Source organism: Danaus plexippus, chromosome 7, assembly GCF_018135715.1.
Source record: "Danaus plexippus chromosome 7, MEX_DaPlex, whole genome shotgun sequence".
In the NCBI taxonomy this organism is placed as follows: Eukaryota; Metazoa; Arthropoda; class Insecta; order Lepidoptera; family Nymphalidae; genus Danaus; species Danaus plexippus.
In genome coordinates this window covers 6,161,078-6,181,660 of record NC_083541.1, presented here as the reverse complement: position 1 = coordinate 6,181,660, position 20,583 = coordinate 6,161,078, and the positions used below count along the sequence as shown (strand labels likewise).

The 20,583-nt window shown below is 29.0% G+C and overlaps 1 protein-coding gene across 1 annotated transcript in view; it reads left to right on the top strand.

Moving 5' to 3' along the window:
* Positions 1-370: 370 nt before the first annotated feature.
* The window catches only part of LOC116770589 (connectin-like), a 37,814-nt gene continuing 17,601 nt past the window's right edge, over positions 371-20,583 (top strand). The window contains exon 1 of the mRNA XM_032662125.2: positions 371-637. The gene's annotated coding sequence lies outside the window, so the exon portion shown is untranslated. The remainder of the gene's footprint in view (positions 638-20,583) is intronic.

Genomic DNA, 20,583 nt, shown 5'->3' with positions numbered 1-20,583 from the left:
TATGAATAATTTTCTTAAAATTGAAGCTTTTGAATATATTTTTTTATAAAAATTAGGAGAAGTGCCATCTATCCATAACTGTAGGATTTTTGTGTCGTTATGCTAATGTTACAAGCTTTATTTCTGTAAAATGAGATGTCTCTAGTAGAATAAATAGTTTACAAGAACGAAAAGTCTATCTCAATGGTACAAATTGTGGGCTAAGTAAAACATTTTAATTTAGCCGATTTGCTTCGTTATCTCCAATGACAGTACTATAGGTCTACTCATTTAAAATGTCTATTAAAATTATAGACAAGTTGCATGTAGAGGGTTACAACATATTTTTATTAGGTTACCTTTCAAAATTGGCGGGAAAGATACACACTAGGTACAAAATTTGTTTGTGGAGGAAGACGCAGGCGCGAAGCTGCTAAAGAATTACGGACATTTCAAAAGCCGGCTGTCGCCTGTCAGCAGTTGCGTTGGTCTTACGAACGTCGAAGTTTTTCATTAGTGAGCGTGAAATTAATTAATAGTCCTGTCAAAAATTTTGAAAATAATAAAAAAAATATAAAAACGATATTAATCACAATGTTCTTTATGAAGTGATAAGTGAAAATAGAAGTCTGTTCCAGTTTCAATAAAAAATATAGAGGTAAGTTTTTATTCTTTCCAGAAATATGTATTTTGTTTTCCTAATAAACAAACTTTCAAACTTATCCATTATTGAGGATCTATAGAGATAGAAATCAGGTATGCAAATGAAAGAAATGACATAGTATGCCTTTAATTTATTATGTTATAAAAAATCTACGATTGCAAGTGTAGCATTTAAAAAATAAGTTGGACATACTCGAGTTTTTAAGAGAGAGAAGTGTTTAAGACAAGGAACCTTATATGTTTAAAAAAAACAGTGTATTTGATGTCTATTGAATTTCATAAATATTTTAATCTCATTTGTAAAGAATTATCATAAAGGCTCGCTATTACTGTAGAGCTAAACATTAAAATACTTTAAATTGATATTGAACTTTTTTTTAAAATTAAATCATCAATGAATTATTTCATACCATTTTCAAATTTTGATAATAATTACATATCGTAAAAATCTTTTAGCATTAACTTTCGTAGGCTCTGTCGAATGAAATAAATTTCTGTTACTTTAAATAAATATGTTTTGCTCATCTAAAAAGAGCTTAATTTATTAATATTAATGCTATTGTGTCTAAAAAGTTGCTTCGATGGAAAAAGTACACGTTTTTTATTAAATTATATCAATTACTTTTTTCTTGATGGCAAAGCAAAATAATTAAAGAGTGTCGAGCGCTTAAAAAAATAAAAGCGTATTAAAAATAGGAGAACGTAACGTGTAGCGGGGATTATATTTCATTATATTATTTTATCAGAATATCACAATATATATATGTATATTAGTACCTACTGGTTTTTTGATTTTTTTCTCGCTACAAGATTCAACATAACTCTTAATTGGAACAGTACATATTCATATTAATAAATATTAAACAAGACTTATAAGAAATGCAATTTATTTTTACAAACGATATCTTGCCTCGGATAGTATTCAGTTACTATGAAAATGATGTTTACAAATTAATTTTATAGATACAAAAAATATGTATGTAATGAATAATAACATATAATATATGCGTATAATTACAATTACGCCTCGCTTTACTAACAGGTGATTAAAGTGAAGCTACTCTATCTTTGTTAATTTGCATTCAGAACTATCATGTTTCTTTGACATATTAAGAGGACGACAATTTCTGTATATATAATATTAAATTCAGTAGTATCTTTTTATTTTATTATTAAAAGTTATTTTTTATTTGTACGTCACATTAAAGGAATCAATACAAAAGTTGTGGGCATGCCGGTAAAGTCATATTCAAATATGCATGCCATTAAATATGGCATTAAATCTAAATATGCAAATGGTTACGTCATCAATTAATTTCGTAGGCGCGAACGGCATGTAATTAGCAGCTAACCATCAAGTTAGAAAGGGCTTGTAAACAAACTTAGACCGTTGTTTGTTCAACCTTATTAAAAACTTGTTTGTTTGAACCATTCTGTACTTTGGGTAATTGGCAATTACTTAGTTATTATTATATATTTTTAGTACATATATAATATTGTGGAATAATTCAATATACATTATTAATTTTATTAAAGATCTGATATTGGAAGTATGATATTAAAATTCTGATTTAAAATTGAAGTTTAATCTTTAGTGACAAATAATTTATAGGTTTATTAGTAGCTTGTGCGATGTTGATGTCTGTCAAAGTGTATTCTGTATTGTATGCTGGAATTCATGGCAAGAGTTTTAGAGAATTTTTTCAGCTTTACGAATATAACATACCTGAGCGTCATTTATTTTTGCACGAAAGGTATTCATTGGACATATCTTTCATCTTAATTGCAACTGAAGCTTTGCAGACTCAATTTTTTACATTCACTTGAATGAAAATTTCCAAACGATCCTCGAGATTTCCAAGTACTGAAAATATTGTGAAATCAAACAAAAACGAAGCTGCGGCTTAATGGTGAAAAATAAATGGGATAATGCATTTTCCTGCGAATCATTCCGTCGCAACAGGACTTGTGATTAAAAACTGTGATATGAGAGTATTTATCGGAGATTTCGACAATATAACATATTATATTTTGTAGATAATTTTAAATTATTTATTCTCCATTAAAATATATGCGAATAACTAAAGGATAAATTAATTTAAACTTATTTTGACAGCGATTATCCGAAAGTGATTATATTCCATATATTATATGTACCTAATTAAATTTAATTATGTTTTTTAACGTAAAGGCGATGTTGAGCTAAGAATATAATAAGAATTTAATCCTTTCCAAAAATTTATCATTCTACATTCTCTCTTTAAATTTTCCAAAGAAGCAGTGAGCATTAATTTAACTCTTATTCTGTTACATAAGACACATGTTTGTTTCTTCAGAGTATACTTTCTTTATACATCTTTTGTTTCTGATCTGTATGAAAAACAACAGCTCTGTGCTGGGTAATTAATGTTCGTTATAACAAAGTAACTCGTAATAATGAAGTTTCTAATATACAGTTAACGAGTCCTATAAGCTGGGTTTCATTATGGGCAATTTATGAGTGTTAGGTGGCCTAAAACAGATCTTATTATTCAAATAGTACATACGATAGTGTAGGAAGTTCGGTTTGTATCTAAGTTATTAAGGTTGAATATCGCTCGCCCTGATCCGGGAGTGCTTAAGACAGAAATCTACATCAGACCCTCTCAGGAGTCAAGGGTGAAATTTATGGGTTTTATGGAACACTCGTGATTAGTATCCCATGTGGCGGACTGGTTGAGAGTTCAAGTGGTTCCGATTTCATGAATCTCATTTCTTCAAGTCACGTTCTCATGAACCAAAAGGATGGGATGCTGGGATGTCGCTTAAGGTGCGAACAATAAAGCCTAATCGAAATTTTGTCCAAAATTACGTGTTATGTTTGACTGAGTGGTATTTATTTTAGTTGTTTAATATAGGGCTTCTGTGTAATCAGCTAGGCTTATTTCGGGCTTTGGAATAGATTTAATTTTTATTTTTTAGCCACGCCCTATATCATCTGCTTGTGCCAGAAAATTAACAAGGACTACTTATTCAGCGAATTTAAAAAGAAAATGAAGTACATTTGAAAACAATCACAATAATTTATATTTCTTTTTGCCAATTAAGACATTTAAGAAAGATGAAAAAATAAGACATTTAAGGAATAAAATCTGAATATCATGTTGCTTAGTTAACCTTTTTATAAAATTTTATTTAATTCCCTTTGGCTAAATTTGTCTGACGGAGCATTTTTCACTAAGTGACGCCATTATAAATCCAATATGATGGACTTTCAGCGATGAATGATAAGGAAAGAAAAAAAGATCAATTCAAATTTAAATTTCATCAGTATTTCTATATTAAATATTAGTGCTCTATATTTTAAATAACATATTCCTTAACTCTGTATTTTAAATAATAAATTTTTCTTTAGAAAAAATACTTTGATACGAAAAAAATACGTTCAAATTCATGATTTTTTTGAAACTATACTACTTTTTAAACTTTCACGAGTCCTAATAAATTTTGGGATTTGAGAAATCGTTTTTCGTTTTTTTTCTCCCTTTCAATTTAGTCTCACCCTTTTCTGTTTAAGATCAATCTTCTGAATTCATGGAATCGATAGCTTTTAAATATATTTGTATCTAAATTTTGTTTTATATTTTATGAAGACTGGTATTTTAACGGCATCACTAAAAGCATTGGTGTATATTTTTGGCCAAAGGATTACATTTCATTTCAAAGTATCAATAAAAAATAGAAAAAACACTTCGAAGTTGTTGGCAAATATAGGACTTATTTGACCAACGTAACTGAGAGCTAACTTTTTGAGGAAGCATCCCCAAATAAGGATTACGTGAAGTTAGTACAAATAACAACATCCATTCCATTAAAACTCAACAAAGCCACACAGAGGGTTTGTCACGTCCTTAAACAAACATCCAGCTTGTAAAACAAATCTGCTAAATTATTTAGATGAAACTCGGACTGAAGCCATGATACCAGCCATCAGAGGATGGATGGATCGAATTAAAACTTTGTCGCATTTGTCGAAACTTATTTTTATTCTAATGCATTCAGTATTTACACTCTCAATAATCCCTTTTAAGTTAAATCTATGTTTAATTAAAGACGATCATTTTAAAGATAAAAGATTAGTTTCCATGAATTTTATATCCTCGATAGAGGCCAAGTCGAATTTCATTGGGGGGGAAACTCATTTAAAATATATCAAGAATCCTTATCTGCTAAAGATAAGACGTATCTCAATAAAATTAGAATATGTCTTTCTTATTGTTCTTGGACGAAATACTAAATACAGAGTGTAGTTAAATTAGGCCTTACAATATTAGCAATATTAAATTATAATGTGAATTTCTCGCTAAGGATCATGTTCGAATAGCATGAAACTAAGATATTATATCAAGGCAATGTTAGCCAAATACTAGGTAAGGAAACAGCTGTGAATTAAGACCTTACTTCCCACATAGCATTGACGTAAGACATACATAATTCCAACTGCATATGCTTTACTGACCTACATAGACGTTGCTCCGATTCGTTTGTTCGTATATTTTTACTAACGTAAATACAGGAAGATTTTCGATAGTAGTTGCCTACCAATACCTTCCGTATGTTCTACTTTATGACGTGTTTAATTTCAAGCGATGTTATAACGCAGGTGTGAGTTATAATGAATTTTAGAAACAGCAATAAAAGATCTTATTTTTCATTGTATAAAGACTATATTGTGAAAATTTCGTCAATTCTTGTATTGCAAGAGCTCTCATGGGGATAGGGATTTCCTTAATGGAATGTTGGGTTTTAATGAAAATGTATGAATTTTCTTATGTCCTTTGTGAAAATTCATTACAACAATATAAAAGAGTTGTCATATTTAAATTATTTAATTATAGATCTTGATAAATTTCTGTATTTGGATATCCACAAATTTCATGAAACCTATGTAAAACTGAATATATTTTGATTCTATGGTGTCATTACTAATTCAAACAATATGTTATAAAAGAAGCAACAAAAAACTTGGGTTGGCACTATATATGCTTTATGGCAAATAAATGGCAATTAAAACTACTTCGAGTATGAAAAACTTCCAAATACCTTCCTTAGGAAACCTTACTATGTGACTGTCAAAGCATTAAGAGCCATACCTGTGTTTGTAACATTTAATGTTAAAGTCTCCTATCTTTAGCAATCCTGTATTAAATAAGATTTCATAATAAGTAAGCTTCATTAAAGCTGTCTTCTCTGTTGGTTTTGTTTCTAGACTTCTAGGTCAACATTTTTGCTTTTGTCATCAGCCCACCGTTAACGAGACACTCTGCGACATTCGAATGCAATTAAAAATAATTCTATCCAGCAGAAAATGTGGAATATGAAATGAAGTTGTTCAATGAAAAGTACTTGATATTCAATCCCTTGTTTGTGTATTGTTCGAGAATTAAAATTTATAATATATAAGTGGTTGCAAAATTAAACTTTATGTAACTTTTGCATAATGGAAAACTATAAGCCAACTTGTAAATTTCTGGAGTTTGTAAAGTTATTAAAACAGTTGAATTCAATTTAGTTCCTGCATAGTTTTTGGCGAGATAAACTTTCATTGCAAAATATATCAATTTATATATTTTAAAGGATTCTTATGTCTATTTAAAGTAAATTACAAAGTAAGTAGCACTACATATTGAACAATTTTTTTTAATGTCATTTGCATTGAATTATGTTATCTATGTGAATCTGTTATACCTAAACGACCAGTTGACGATCATCCTAACACAAGTTAGAGGTCATTAAATCAATTGAGTTTTAGTTAGTGAGTAGGCATTATTGATTAATTATTGTAAGGAAGGAACAGCAATAAAGGCTATTTTAGTTTATTTTATTTATGTTGTCCATAGATTTTGAAAATATCTCAAGCTACACTCTAATATTAGCATAATTTGAGACATTATGTACAAAATATTAAACATATGATTTTTTATTCTCGATTGGACTCTTATTCTCCTAGAATATTTGATGAGTTAAAAGATTTTTTATTTTTAAAATCAAGAACTCAGTCAGTCAGTCAGTCAAACTGTCTTATCTGCACCCAATGACTCAAATATTTTGTTAGCGTGTTTGTCAATTAATTAAGGAGACGTTACATTATTATCTTAACAAAATTCATGTGTAGTCGTTATGGTTATTTTAAATATCTCAATTTGGTCTCCGACATGGTAAAGTTAAATGTATCTTGTTGGAGCCTATGTCAAAGTGCTTGTTATAGTTAAAATATACAAACCTAATTATAAAAGCATTACTGTAGTTTATGACATCGGAGCGGTGATTTTTTATGGGCAATTATTGGACAACAGTTCACAATCATATCCTGATTTGTTACAGTGTAAAAAATGCAAAACTACAAAAATCCCTTAAACTTATTACATCGATTAGAATTTGATAGGCTGGATATCTATCGATACTTTAGCTCATTTTATATGAACTGAGTATTCTTCAGTCTTCTTAAATTTTTATGTGAACTTAAGTTGGGAGATCTTTCGAGTCGTAAAATATTTTGTCTAAATTTATTGATATTGTACTATTAATTCAAACAAATTGCTAGTAAGGTAGCTCTGGCGAACCCTTTCGGTAATAAACGCTGTCGAAAGGACGTTTTTATAGAGCGTAAATTTCTCGGGGCTTCGAACTTATATCTTGGAAAGACACTCCGTAACACTGAAATTTTTAAACATATTACATTTTCTATTACGATTTACTTGATATAACTTTTAACGGTATTACCAATAACAGTTTGTGAAACTGAATTTTATACAAAAGATTTCTCGTTATGCAAAAACTGCTTCCTGATAACTGCATGCATAACAAATTTTGTTACGCCAACGCCGGAATTTAAAATAATAACTAAAATTCTGGACAAGTTTATCGTTTTGGTGAGTCTGAGGGTTAAAGTTTTTCTTTAGCTATAAATTCTCTAAAGCCACTTAGGACAGGTAAGCGTCCTAAATTTAAGGGGAACTTTGTAAAGTTTAAAACTTGTTGGGTATCAAGACCTCTTATTTAAGACATAATCAAATGATAAATTCTCAAAGTTTACAAACTTTAACAGTATTCAAAACAGATCTAATCCGGTTCGAGATGAGTACAAAAATATTCCCTTCATCATCAATATCGGCAGTATCTGGAGGTCGTTTGGAATATTGTATACGAATATGTTATTTCGATACAGGCGATGATAAAATAACAAAAATAAATACACGCAACATGTTACAGTTAACTATGTGATAATACTGTTCGGGGAATCTGTAACGGAGATTAAATTTAAACTCATCGTATAATATGAGTCATAGCATCACGTGATAAATTCTATGAACAGTGTTTTTAGTGTGATCCTACAGTAAAAGCCCTTAAACCGTCCATACTGTTTTAATTTTTATTCATATGTTCAGGACTACGAATACTATTTTAACTAACTTTATGACAGACGGTGTTTAGTTTAAGATGCTACGGTACTAAGAATAAAATAATTTTGTAAGAGATTTGTTATAATTGAAACTATTTGAGCTTCTATGTTTCTTGTCGCTTTGTTAATGATAATTATTATTTAAGTTTTTGATTTTTTATATCGAAACAATATTACAAATTGTAAATAAAAAAATCATAATATGTATATTTATAAAATTATATTTCATATTATAAATTTTTTATGCAGCTATTTTCATTTATAAAAATATTCCCTACCTTGGTCACGTTAAAATTCACTTTACGAGTTGACATTTTGTATGTTAAATTTTAAATCGGATTCTCAACTCTTTTTCACTTTTGAAATGACCGTTTTAAAGAGAATTACGTACCAAAAAATAAGCAACATGAAGTCTCTCTAACAGACTAAAAAATCCATTTTAAATTCCGTCCTAATTTTGTTACTAAAACGCTGGACAGTTTACAGATATTTAACGTTGTGACAAAATGCTGTAGCGTTTAAAAGTTTTATGTTGGGCAACATGATCAAATTCAAGTTCAGATAGCAAACAAACGACGGTAAAATTTCCCATCTAGGTTCAGTTACTTGGTGTTTCTTGTTTAGATTGAAAATTATGTAAATTCGTTTCGAAAGGTTCTTTTCATTCCTCGCGGAACTATTAGGAACTAAGGCATTGCCTTCACAACATTGTTGCTGGTAGAACTAAAATTTATTTCATATTTGTTCTGAAATCTTATTTATATGTAATTTGCTGTTGTGAATGCAATAAGCGGAATAATATATATTTTTATATGTTTACAAATATATCATCCCGAATTATTAATTTAAAATTAGTACCATAAATATTTTTTTTTACCATATTAAATTTTGTTATACTTAGTCCCGCCTGAAATATTGTTCAGCAGAAAAATATATATGTAGTCATAAAAAGTGTCAAACATGAATTATGAAACCATAAAAAATATATAAATTCTATACCGTGTGGTTTGTATTAGCTGCCGTACAGTCCTTTTAATGTTGAGGCCAATTATAAATAGGATTTTTCACTCTTGTATTGGAAAATTCTCCTCTGCCACAGTGGTTTATTTTAGGGGCTCCAAATTTATCACGACGTAGATAGAAAGTCTTAGCCCCTAAACACCTAAAAAAGACATCAAACATAGCAGCAATATATTCCACCAGGCAAATATACGGTTACTTTGTCATCTTATTGGACACTCTTAGTCTCTAAAATTGACCACAAGCATGTTATAATCTAGTAGGTTAGGTTTAGGTCTAAATCAGCCAGTCTTCAGTTCCGTTGATGACTGCAATGTTATTTTGAAACCGAGATTTTGTGATTAAAGCTTTATGATCTTCGCAGTCTGGCTGATAGGACTATTCTTTGGTATTGATCATGTTGACTTTAATTGACCTTAACACCTTCAAAAAACTGTACCTTGATTAACTAGTGCTGATGTTATTATACCTTCTTACACTGCACGGTGCGTACTCCCAGTGACGCTGTAAAAGCCAATAGGGCTAACAGCTACTGTCAACTCGAAAAAATGCACGGTGCGCACCACTCAAGTAGGTATTTTGATTTGTTCACTCCATCCTTTTTTAAATTACCGGTTAAAACTTGACCAAGCAGTGTATCTCTTGCAGTCTGCAAGTAATCTTTTCAAACACGCCACATGATTCTAGGTACTTTCTTCATTATCTAAGATAAAATCTTTTGCTAGAACTACATTTTTGTAAAAACTTCCCCACACCGTTTTCATCGCTTTTTTTCGTATAGAATGAGAGCATTTTCTGTCAGAACAGATGAGATTACAAAGTACCTACCAAAAGCACAGTATACCAAAATTTTACTAATAAAGAGAGTGTCATAGAGTTTATAATGTCTTCATGCTTACTTTATACACGGCATTCACTGCTATTATGTTCTGTATAGGTCCCCAAATTAATATCACAAAAATATTGTACAAAATTTTGGCACGAAAATAAGATAAAATACCCGAATCCAAATCCTAAAGCAATATTCTGTTTATTTTTAATTACAACAGTATTTATGGCCCGACTAAGTATAGTCCGTTTCTTGTATTTATGGGCGAAACTATCTCGTATTTCACGCAATGTGCGTTAAAATACTTATTTAGAAGAACTTTAAGCTTTTTCCTTTGATTTTAAATTTCCCTATCATTTAATTTTCCAGAAAAACAGTCATATAGACATAACTTTATTTAACGTTTTGCCGTTTATTTATAGAGATTTGTTTTCTATAACAAACCCAAATTTTAAGTTTTACAAGTTTTTAGTAAAGATTTTGCGATACGTGTTCACCAAATAAAAGAGTTTATTTAAAATTTAGCAGTGGATTAAGAATTTTTTGCCATTTGTTCGCCCTTCCGTAATCGAAGGATTAAAAAAGCGATCGAATGTTTTTCGCTGAAATGGGGTTCTGTGTCAATCACGTGTACTTTACCAATTCCACTCCCTGCGTAAAATTATAAGCCTCTAACTGAATTTATATTATATTGTAGATAATCCTAGGAACTACATAAAAGGAGGAACTGTTCGTGTGTATGTCATTGAATTATACCTATACGGCTGGAGTGATTTAGATAGTTTGAATCGCACCAAATAGTTTAGATTCATAAATTAACCCGGCAGATGACGCTGCAGTCTTTCTCTAGGCTATTTTAAATTAAAATTCTGCAACGTTGGTTACAATATGTACTGTTTTAACATACTTCATACATTTCTCTCTGAACGAAACTCTTATGTGTCACTGCAAAAACTAGTTTTTTATATAAAACTTTGTTTCGCAAAATTTTTCTTCATTACAATGGAATTTTTCACCAATTCCAGCAACTCTTTAATGTTGTACGTATTTATGTCATAAGTTATAAAATACATCAGTTTCCATGAAAAGTGGTGTCAAAGCTATTAAGTAATTTGAGTCTGGTTGACCTGACGTTTGTAGACACTTTTTATACATATTTGTACGGTGTTGAATTCGGTTTATTTAGATTTCACATATTAGTATATATACATTTGTATCCATATATATGATATTGTCTTCCCAATTGGGCAAGCTTTAGAATGTATAAATGTTTTTAATAGAGTCATCCGTAAGACTAAGTTTAACATACTTCTAAGTTATAAATTCGTAAGTAGTGAATTAAATTTGAATGTGAGTCGAAATCTCTCGACATTAATACTTTACGAAGCCGTATTATAAAAATCTTACAGAAATTTATACGTAATGTCTTGATTGAAAATTGTGTGGTTACGTATTAAATTTAATTAGCTCGTTTGATTTAAATTACTTGGAATTAAATTCTCCTTTGTTTATATTTAACTATACAACTGATTTATATGACATAAATAGAAAAATATTTTTTTTTTTATTTTGTCCTTCTGTCATATTATTTAACAAGGGTACGGTTTGAGGCATAGAATAATTACACAAATAACATTCAAATGTCATTTATAACCGAACTATTTAGAATTGCAACCTTTTTAAAAGTTTCATTTCCTTACTCAGCCTATATTTACTAAGTATTTTATAATATTTAATTATTTACACAAGCAAAGTTGTGTGAGATAGCTCGTTTATGCAAATGAAATATTTAAGTACACGAGGAGCAATCTACCGCTTAGGTTTTCATAACGCCAGACAATAAAATATTTGTTTGAAAGCAAAATTTTGCTTCCATAATTACAGCATAAGAAATATTCTTTGTCCAATATTTAGAACACTCACTATTTCAAATTTTACCTTCATTTGAAGACTTGCTTACAAATTTAATATTGAATATAGCCTTTTATATTTTTTACACAAATTAATTAATGAAAAATGTACAAGAGGAACGACCAATGTCTAAAGCGAGGTTCCTAATTGTGTTATACTATGGAAGGAATGGGAGCAGTTTCTGTCTGTAACAATAACTGGAAACACTTTACGGCCATCCCACTAACCCCATTTGGGATAGCGTTAAACTAATCTTACGTCATTGACATTTTACGACAATGCCTGATTATTGGTCAGTTATTTTTTGTTTGTTGATGGAATTATTCCCCAATTAGTATGTTATGTAAGACTTTGTTTTCAAATTTTGTTCGCGTTTTGACCGTTTTGATATTTGACTAGAATGATATTGCTGTCAAATTTGTCTTGAGCTAAAAAATATAAGTGAGGAATATGAAGATGTTTCTTAAAACAAACACATACAACCTATTTAATGAAAATAATTAGACTTTGTGTGTTCTTTGTCTTCGTCTGAGGATTAAATATTTTAACACAAAGTGATGGCAAATTTTACATGAGATTTGTTATAAAGACTATGTTGTTTTCGCATTTAAATTGTTTTTAAATGAAATCCTATCCTATAAGAATCAAATTCTGTAAGTACGTCATGTTGTTATTATAAAGAATAAATTCTGGTCTATATTCTAGTCTGTTAGCGTAAGGTTATTAAATTGTGGTACAAGTTAATCGATATAACACATTCAATTACTTGCGCAAGGTCGTTTTCTTAGAAAAAGGATGGTAGGAAATAAATTATCTAACTATATACTTACATTTTTTTTTGTTTTATATATAAAAGCAAAGAATTAAAAGTCAAGTGATAAATGGCAAAACAAACTTTAGTTATAAATCCAAAAGCAATGATATAAGCTGTAAACCATATCCCGAAAAACGTTAGTTCGAGGCGCGGAACGATAAATCATTTCCTGAAAGTTTTCTAATACAGATATAAAAATAGATCACGTATTCGTTAACATCAGATCCGTTCTATATGTAAAGGCAAATGTAAATTGCCATTTACACTACTTTTTGCAATATGTTAAAAAATACCTATTATGTTTTAAGTTAATTTCGTCGGTTATATAACAATTTTATTTCATAACATTACATGCAGTATATTAATTTCATTTATTATACCCAGAACCAAATATGTATTGAAACCTTATTGTGATAGCGAAATTCTTAGAACATAAAAAAAAATCCCTTTGTTATTAGAATTCTCGGATTCTAATGTGAATTTATTGTTTTATTTATTCATTTTACGTATACGTGGGTGAACATTTAATGACACTACAGCCGTGACAAAAGATTTATTGTCATCGACTTTGTTTAGCAACACTTCCTCGAGTTGTAATATATGAGATCTATATACGTAGGACGCATCATTGACATATACGAAGATATTATTTAATGGAACTAATATTACGTTACGATATAGCAAGTTCATAATGGAAAAATATTTTAAAATAAAAAAAAAAATATTCCAATTTTCAATCAAATCACATAAACGTAAACGTTTTTTAATGAAACCCGTAAAAATAAATCTGGTGTTTTAAAAGGTGTGTTTGAATAAGCATAACGCGGTAAGGCACACCGATCAAAAGCTTAATTTTCAGCTGAAATTCTGTTATATGTTCAAAAATATGTTATATATCTGTTCTCGCTGTATTTGAGCAGGTAACCTTATAATATTGTCCCCGAAAAATGTAATGGTATTTGGAAAAAGTGTCGAGCATTGATATATATATTGTTGATTATTTTCAGCCCCTTTGTGAGATTCCTTACTTAAAAGTAAGTCATTCAGTACGTGATTCCATTTATTCTCCTCTTATTTAAGAAATAAACGTGTACCGTGACTTCGCTTGCGTGGATTTTTCTGTATAACTATTCCATACAACATTAGTATAACATTCCGTTTTTGTTTTCGTCTTTATAGTTTCAAAAACAAAATCGTATCTAAATGAGTTTTACAGCTTCGTAATTATTATGTCTGAAAATATTGTTCAACGAATACTTATATATAAATTAAAATATGTACATACATTTTAATACATAATATTTTTTTTCTAAATGTTTTCGTTTTAAACTCTCAAAGAATAATTCTTACTATTAACGACTATAATACAAATTAGATTGTTTATTTTTACTTCAAGATTTATTTTATACACACACTAAAATATTACACATAATTGATGAGTGAAATCGCTTCGAAAAAAGCAATTTTTAATCGACTAGGTAACCGTATGCTGTCTGACAAGTTGCTTAAAAAATACGAATAATATTTTTTAAAAATCATAATACAATTTTCATTTCATTTCGGTGTAATATATATCATTAATACGACGTTCAAAATTTTTATTATAAATGGAAATTTAATATCATTTTTATAGAAAAGGACGTGTTACCAAAAATGTGTACATACCTACAATATACGTATATTTAGTAAGAGACAAAAATTTATCCGATAATAAGTAACTTAATATCACTTCAACAAAATATTGTTTAAGTCAGTACGTTCTAAATAAATTCTATATAAAAATTCATATCGCTGTATTGAATTTATATTTGGTTTGAAATTTTAAGCTTGTGTCGCAGCACGTCAGCACCATGCTATGTGATTATTATACCGAATATATTATATTTCTCTCTACCAAATAACTACAAAACTATTGATATGACATTTTTTTTAGATGTTAGTAATGTTACATTATTTATATACGATATTCATTGTTCGCACAATGTGTTCGTACAAACGAATATATTAATATGAATTCTTTATTACGACACATTTGTATGCACATAGCCGAAACTATATCCTACCCGCTTATTGGTCGCCGATTGAGTACTTTGAAAATCAATTAGTACTGAGAATTCGTAGCATCGAAATTTTAAATATCAGTTGCTTGGTACAAAATCTACAATAGAATAAAAGAGACATTGAAATCGAGTTGCCATGTTTAAATAGGTTAGCTGTTTTCATATTATTTTCTCTATAAATAAATGTCGCAATAAATTTTTATTAACCCGGTAGAAATCAGCTGCATGCATGCTCCGGACTTTAACTGCATTCAGTTGTAATAAAAACATGCTGGGCAAAGATTAAATTGGGCAGTTAACGGAACAATCAAGCCCTGTGCCTAAACAACCCGGGCTTTATATATGGAACTTGGTGGATATTGTGCAACACTAATTGATGCCGATGGCTGACAGTAGTTTTGGCTTGCAGTGTTTGTATTTCTGTTACCAAAAAACTCTTTATTATATTGTATTTATGCAATCACAGAAAAATCCGCAACTATTACACTATCTCAAATATTATATGTTCAGAAGGAAAATACGCTAGGATTAGTAACATTGTTCACTTTAAAATCCTGGTAATATTATAAATATGAAAATTGGTATGTATGTATAATACATATCTTTCACGCAAAAATATATACGGTAGGTATTTAATATGTATGTCCCTATGTGCCCTTTATTTTGAATTGGCTGGAATATAGCGATAAGAGTGGCTATGGAGATTATTATTGGCAGAGCCGCTTTGAAAATCCAATACATAACTAATGAAAACCAACAATTAATATTTTACAAGCAACTAACTATACTTCAAACGATCAGATATTGATGGGTCTAGAGTACAAACGTTTTGTTTATTCAACATTGTATAGACATTTTTATTTATCTCGTGCATCGAGTTCAAAGGTTGTCCGTATATTTGGTAGCATGTGCACTGTGACGTCATCGTGTCATACAAATGAGAGATGATGGTTTTACCAAGTAAATGATTGCGGCGCATTTGTTCTCACAATGTCCTGTTATTTTAGTGCCTTTATCTGTTCAACCGTGATGTCATGTGTCCGTTGTAATTTTTTAACGAGAAATTTTTCAAGCTGTTATATAATATAGTTATATTTCATTTTAATAACTTCATTACTTATTTGCTATTCCGGTCTCGGGTACGTCGGATGGCAAATTGCAATATTTCCGCGTAGCCACAATAAGATTAACTTTAAATTCGGGACCGACATTTTTAACTTTCAACAAAGTAGGTCATCTTAAAATTCATAGCGGATGTTTTAAACGTTTATTTTTTCTCTTTCATCACAACATTGTCATTAACTGTATTTCAATGATTTTTTTGCTCGCATCTTGGCATGATAATATTTATGTATGATAAGACTTATACTATGCCATACAATATCTATATATAAATGTATATAATTTACATTGTTACGTCAGGCTGTAATACTAATTAGGGTAATGTGAACACTAACTGCAGTAACGCTTTTACATTTTTGTTATAAAAAAACAAATTATCGTTATATTTTCCAGGTTAAATTAGTTTAACGATACGGATAAAAAAATTCTAGCAAACCTATTTCGTTATGAATATACAATTATAGTAGTAATTATCATTAATTATAAAGGCACTACTTTTATAATTTTATGAAAAATCAACGTATTTAATTACTGAATATTATGTTATTTCTTTTATATATTACAACAATAAAACTATGTTTAGTAAAAAAGAAAAAAAAATACTTTTAATAAAATGTTATTCACTTATATTTCTCATTTTCGAATACATATATTTCAATCAGTAGTCGCTTGTTTATTAAAATATACATTAATAAATTCGAAAAACATAAAGAGTAATGTTGTGATGAAACAGAAAAAATAATAATAAAGGGAATATGTTAAATATTCTTACAAAATGCTTTTTCGTTTAAGAAAAGGTTAACTATACAAAATTATCTGTAACCTTGTAAAGCGAAGCTACAATGACGAATTCCTTTAAAAGTTATTGCAAAAGTTGACACGTACATATACGAATACAAAAAATTGTTTTCAACTTACAAAATTTTATCTCACTCTATATAAGGATGAATGAATATTGTGGGACTTGAAAAAAGGCTTGGTCAGTAGAAATAAAGCTAGTCTTAAAGTATACCTACCGATTACTACATAAAGTTATAAGAGATCGTCTTACGTAATATTTTACCAACTGTACCTACTTACAAAATAATTCTCACTTTTCTAGTTCACGAGTACTTAACATACTTTTTATGATTTAATGAAAGTAATATTTTTCGGATTACTACGCGTATTTTATTATTTTTAAAAACTACACAATCCCGACGTTTCGGTTACTTTGCAGTAACAAGCAACTTTGAATACGGACAGACGAGATGTTGTCGTCGTTACTGTTGCAGATTTTAAAATAATAAAATACGCGTAGTAGTCCGATAAAGATTAGTTTTATTTAAATGAATACTCGCGAAAGTGTTAGATCTCATTATTTTATATCATTTAAAAGCTCGATTTTGTTGAATTAAACGACCTTAGATACAATAAATTTAAATCTAATGCTAATCCGATTTATTATTTATTTTATCATACATGAAAGATGATGTCCGATTTATATAAATATCTCTGTGATAGTTTCTTAACAGAAATTATAAAAGAGTAATTTAAGATGAATGTTGAAATCTAAAATTATGTATGCGTCACCCGCGCTGAACTGACCCCGCTTTAATAGTTCACATAAAATCTATAAAACAACAAAACAATGCGCGGGCGTCCTTATATTCTATGAATCACTGTATATTTTTCTATTTATAAAATATGCCGTAATTTAAACAATTATATAAAGAACTTGAAGAAAAATATAAAGAACAATTATATAAAGAACGGATCCGTATAATAGCCTAGTTGATTCCATCGGAAGTTTAACTATTGAACTTTTCACTTCTGATCAATACCGTGCTGGCTTCTTCATTGAAAACTACTTCATACTAATGTATTATGTAGGGTTAAAATTCGTTCATCTCACTGTTGTATTGTTCGAGTGATTGTTTTGATTCAGAGAATAAATTTTCGCTCGAAATATAATAATCACATACAAAATTTTGTATAAATACAAAATAAAAAATATATAATGTGTAAACGGTATGATTATTTTTCGATACAGTAAATTAAATAGAGTATAATAAAATATACTAACTGAAACAAATATATAGCAAGAACAATATATAAGTGGGTATAAATAGATTTCAAGTTGGACTAAATCTCGTAGTCTAATATTGCTCAAAGTGCAGCCCAACTCGCTAAGGCGTAAATTTATTCTTTCCATTCACACCCGTTCCATCCAAGTTATAATGTGCTTAGAAAAATTGGAAAGTTTTAAAATAAATTTATAACAAAAGCAAGATATGTATCACGTTGTAACATTGCGGAATGTATGTGTTATACTAAGGTAGAGGTAATTCATTTTATTCTTTCTAATATAAACTTTTAATAATTGTTATATAATTAAGAAATGTCTCATTTATTTTCTAATAATAAACAAACTGGTTCATACAGTTAATAATTAACAAATAGGTTCAGACAGTTTTATTTTTTCGTAAAGTTTAATTCATATATACATATATTATGACGATTTACTGGATAATCATCAAGTAATTACTGTTATGGTAGTTTTATTAAAATTACTCATATCTTTGTCTCAAGTGGTATGCCCTTATTTATTATGTCAATAATGTCATCTAGAATCCACAGTCAAATAATATAAAGGCATGTATATTTTTGCTTAATTACGTAAATATTTTTCAAAAACATAACTCTTTCATACGAGCCGTATCTCGATCGATGGTTTTGAAAGGAAGGAGGATTGATTTTGACATTATTATTTATTTCAAAGAACAATATTATATAGTATCCTTCTTGTTTTATTCATCTTCTTCGCTGTAACTTCTTTTTGTGACAATTCCGTTGCTTAACCTGGCTCTGGAAATATGAAAATTCAAGCTAGAAGTGGTCTGCGGATGTCTTACACAGTCGTGATGCTATTATTTAAGTGGTAAGCGCTTTTGACAATCGCCATTGTGTATTTCTTCTAATAAAAAAATAAAATATATCTTTAAAGAAAATAATGTGTGTAAAAACAAAGTTGAAGTTGTTTCTGTTATATTTTTTTTTTTGTAAACAAATAATTTTAAATTTCACAGTGATTAAGCGAACAAAATAATTATTTGAGTATTTCCTGTTTCATGGCAAAAAAAAAATATTACACAACAAAAAAATGTGTTCGATATTTTAATTAAGGCTGATATTAATATATGAATGTCCTTTAAAAGTGTATACTTAAGAAATAAGTTAAAGCTAAAGCAATAATAGAAATTGGAAATCATTTTTCAGTTTGCATTTTTCTTCTGTATGTCCTCTAACTACCAATTAATTTATCTTATTTATGTTCATGTACATACTAATTATACTATTTACATTTTCAAATATTTTTACTAAACTAAACTTTAGTAAAATTATCATTCCCATGGAAACAAAACATTATCACACATAATTTTATAGTTTAAAATAAATAATAAAAATCTTTATTAACACGATATCTCTATTTCCTAGCTTATTCTGTCAGATGCACGAACACAATGCATCTAGAGGTGTAGTAATATGCTCAGGGACACGGAGTACAATATTCTTTGTTAGGTTATCTATATGTGGGTCTCGTAATTGCAGCAACCTTCTGCTACCGTTCAGCGACGGAAGTAAAATACCTGTCATTCAGACTATCGGCACTCCATAACATCGTAAAATTTGTGGAATTTTATGCATAATATATGTAAAAGTTCTATCGTAAAATGTTTAAGAATAACTAACAAACATCTATCTTGAATAATTCGGAAATCAACCTAGGTCTCAACAATCAAAGCTCTGTGGTTCGTTGGAACGGATGTAATGGCCTGGCCTTTTATTGTGTGTTCCCACTCTGTTGACTTCGGCAAACGTCTGTATTTACCGTCTGACATACATCTCCTAATTATAGTACCGATGCTCCTTTTGTTTGTCCCATATATATGATAAACCAGAGACATAGTCAAGTTTGTGAAGACCAATGTGTTGCGAGAAAATGTCACTTCTAATTAATATTTAGTTTTGCTAAATAAAAGCTTAAAAGAGTTTATTAACTTGCCAATAACTGACAGGACATTCGAGTTTTAAAATAACAAATGGCTTAAAATGTTTTATGTGATGCTATCAAACATACACGGTCCTTACGAGAAAAACATATTGCGACATGTATTTAAAACGAATAAACAACACATTTTTGAAATCTTTAATAATCTAAAAATATGCGACGAAAGCCTGAAGTAATTGAATCTTTCATTAAAATTTTATTTACAATATTATAAAATATTATTTACAAGATTATAAAATAAAAATAAATAAAATAAATCCGAAAATACAGTTTTATAAAACTTTGTACATAATTTATCTGTTTTAAATATTTAGACAACTATTATACGAAACCTATTAAGTATTCTTTAAAATTTGTTCGATTTGGCCCTTTGAAAATAAATAAGTAGGCGTAGACGGTAGATGTATTTTAGTTTATGTGACAAATATAAACAATTACAATTAACTGGTGGTTATTCATCAAATATATAAATAGACTGTTATACTTTTTATTATATTTAAGCAGTTCTTGGACTTAAAAACATTATAATGTGACATTATATCGAAGTTTTACTTAATTGTTGTCCGTTACCAGAAGAATTTCATTTACGTTTCAATTTATCATTTGGGTTTAAAATATATATGGACATTTATATATATGATGAATGCAAAAAAAAAAAAACAATTTAAACAAATTGTCTTCACATATCGGCTG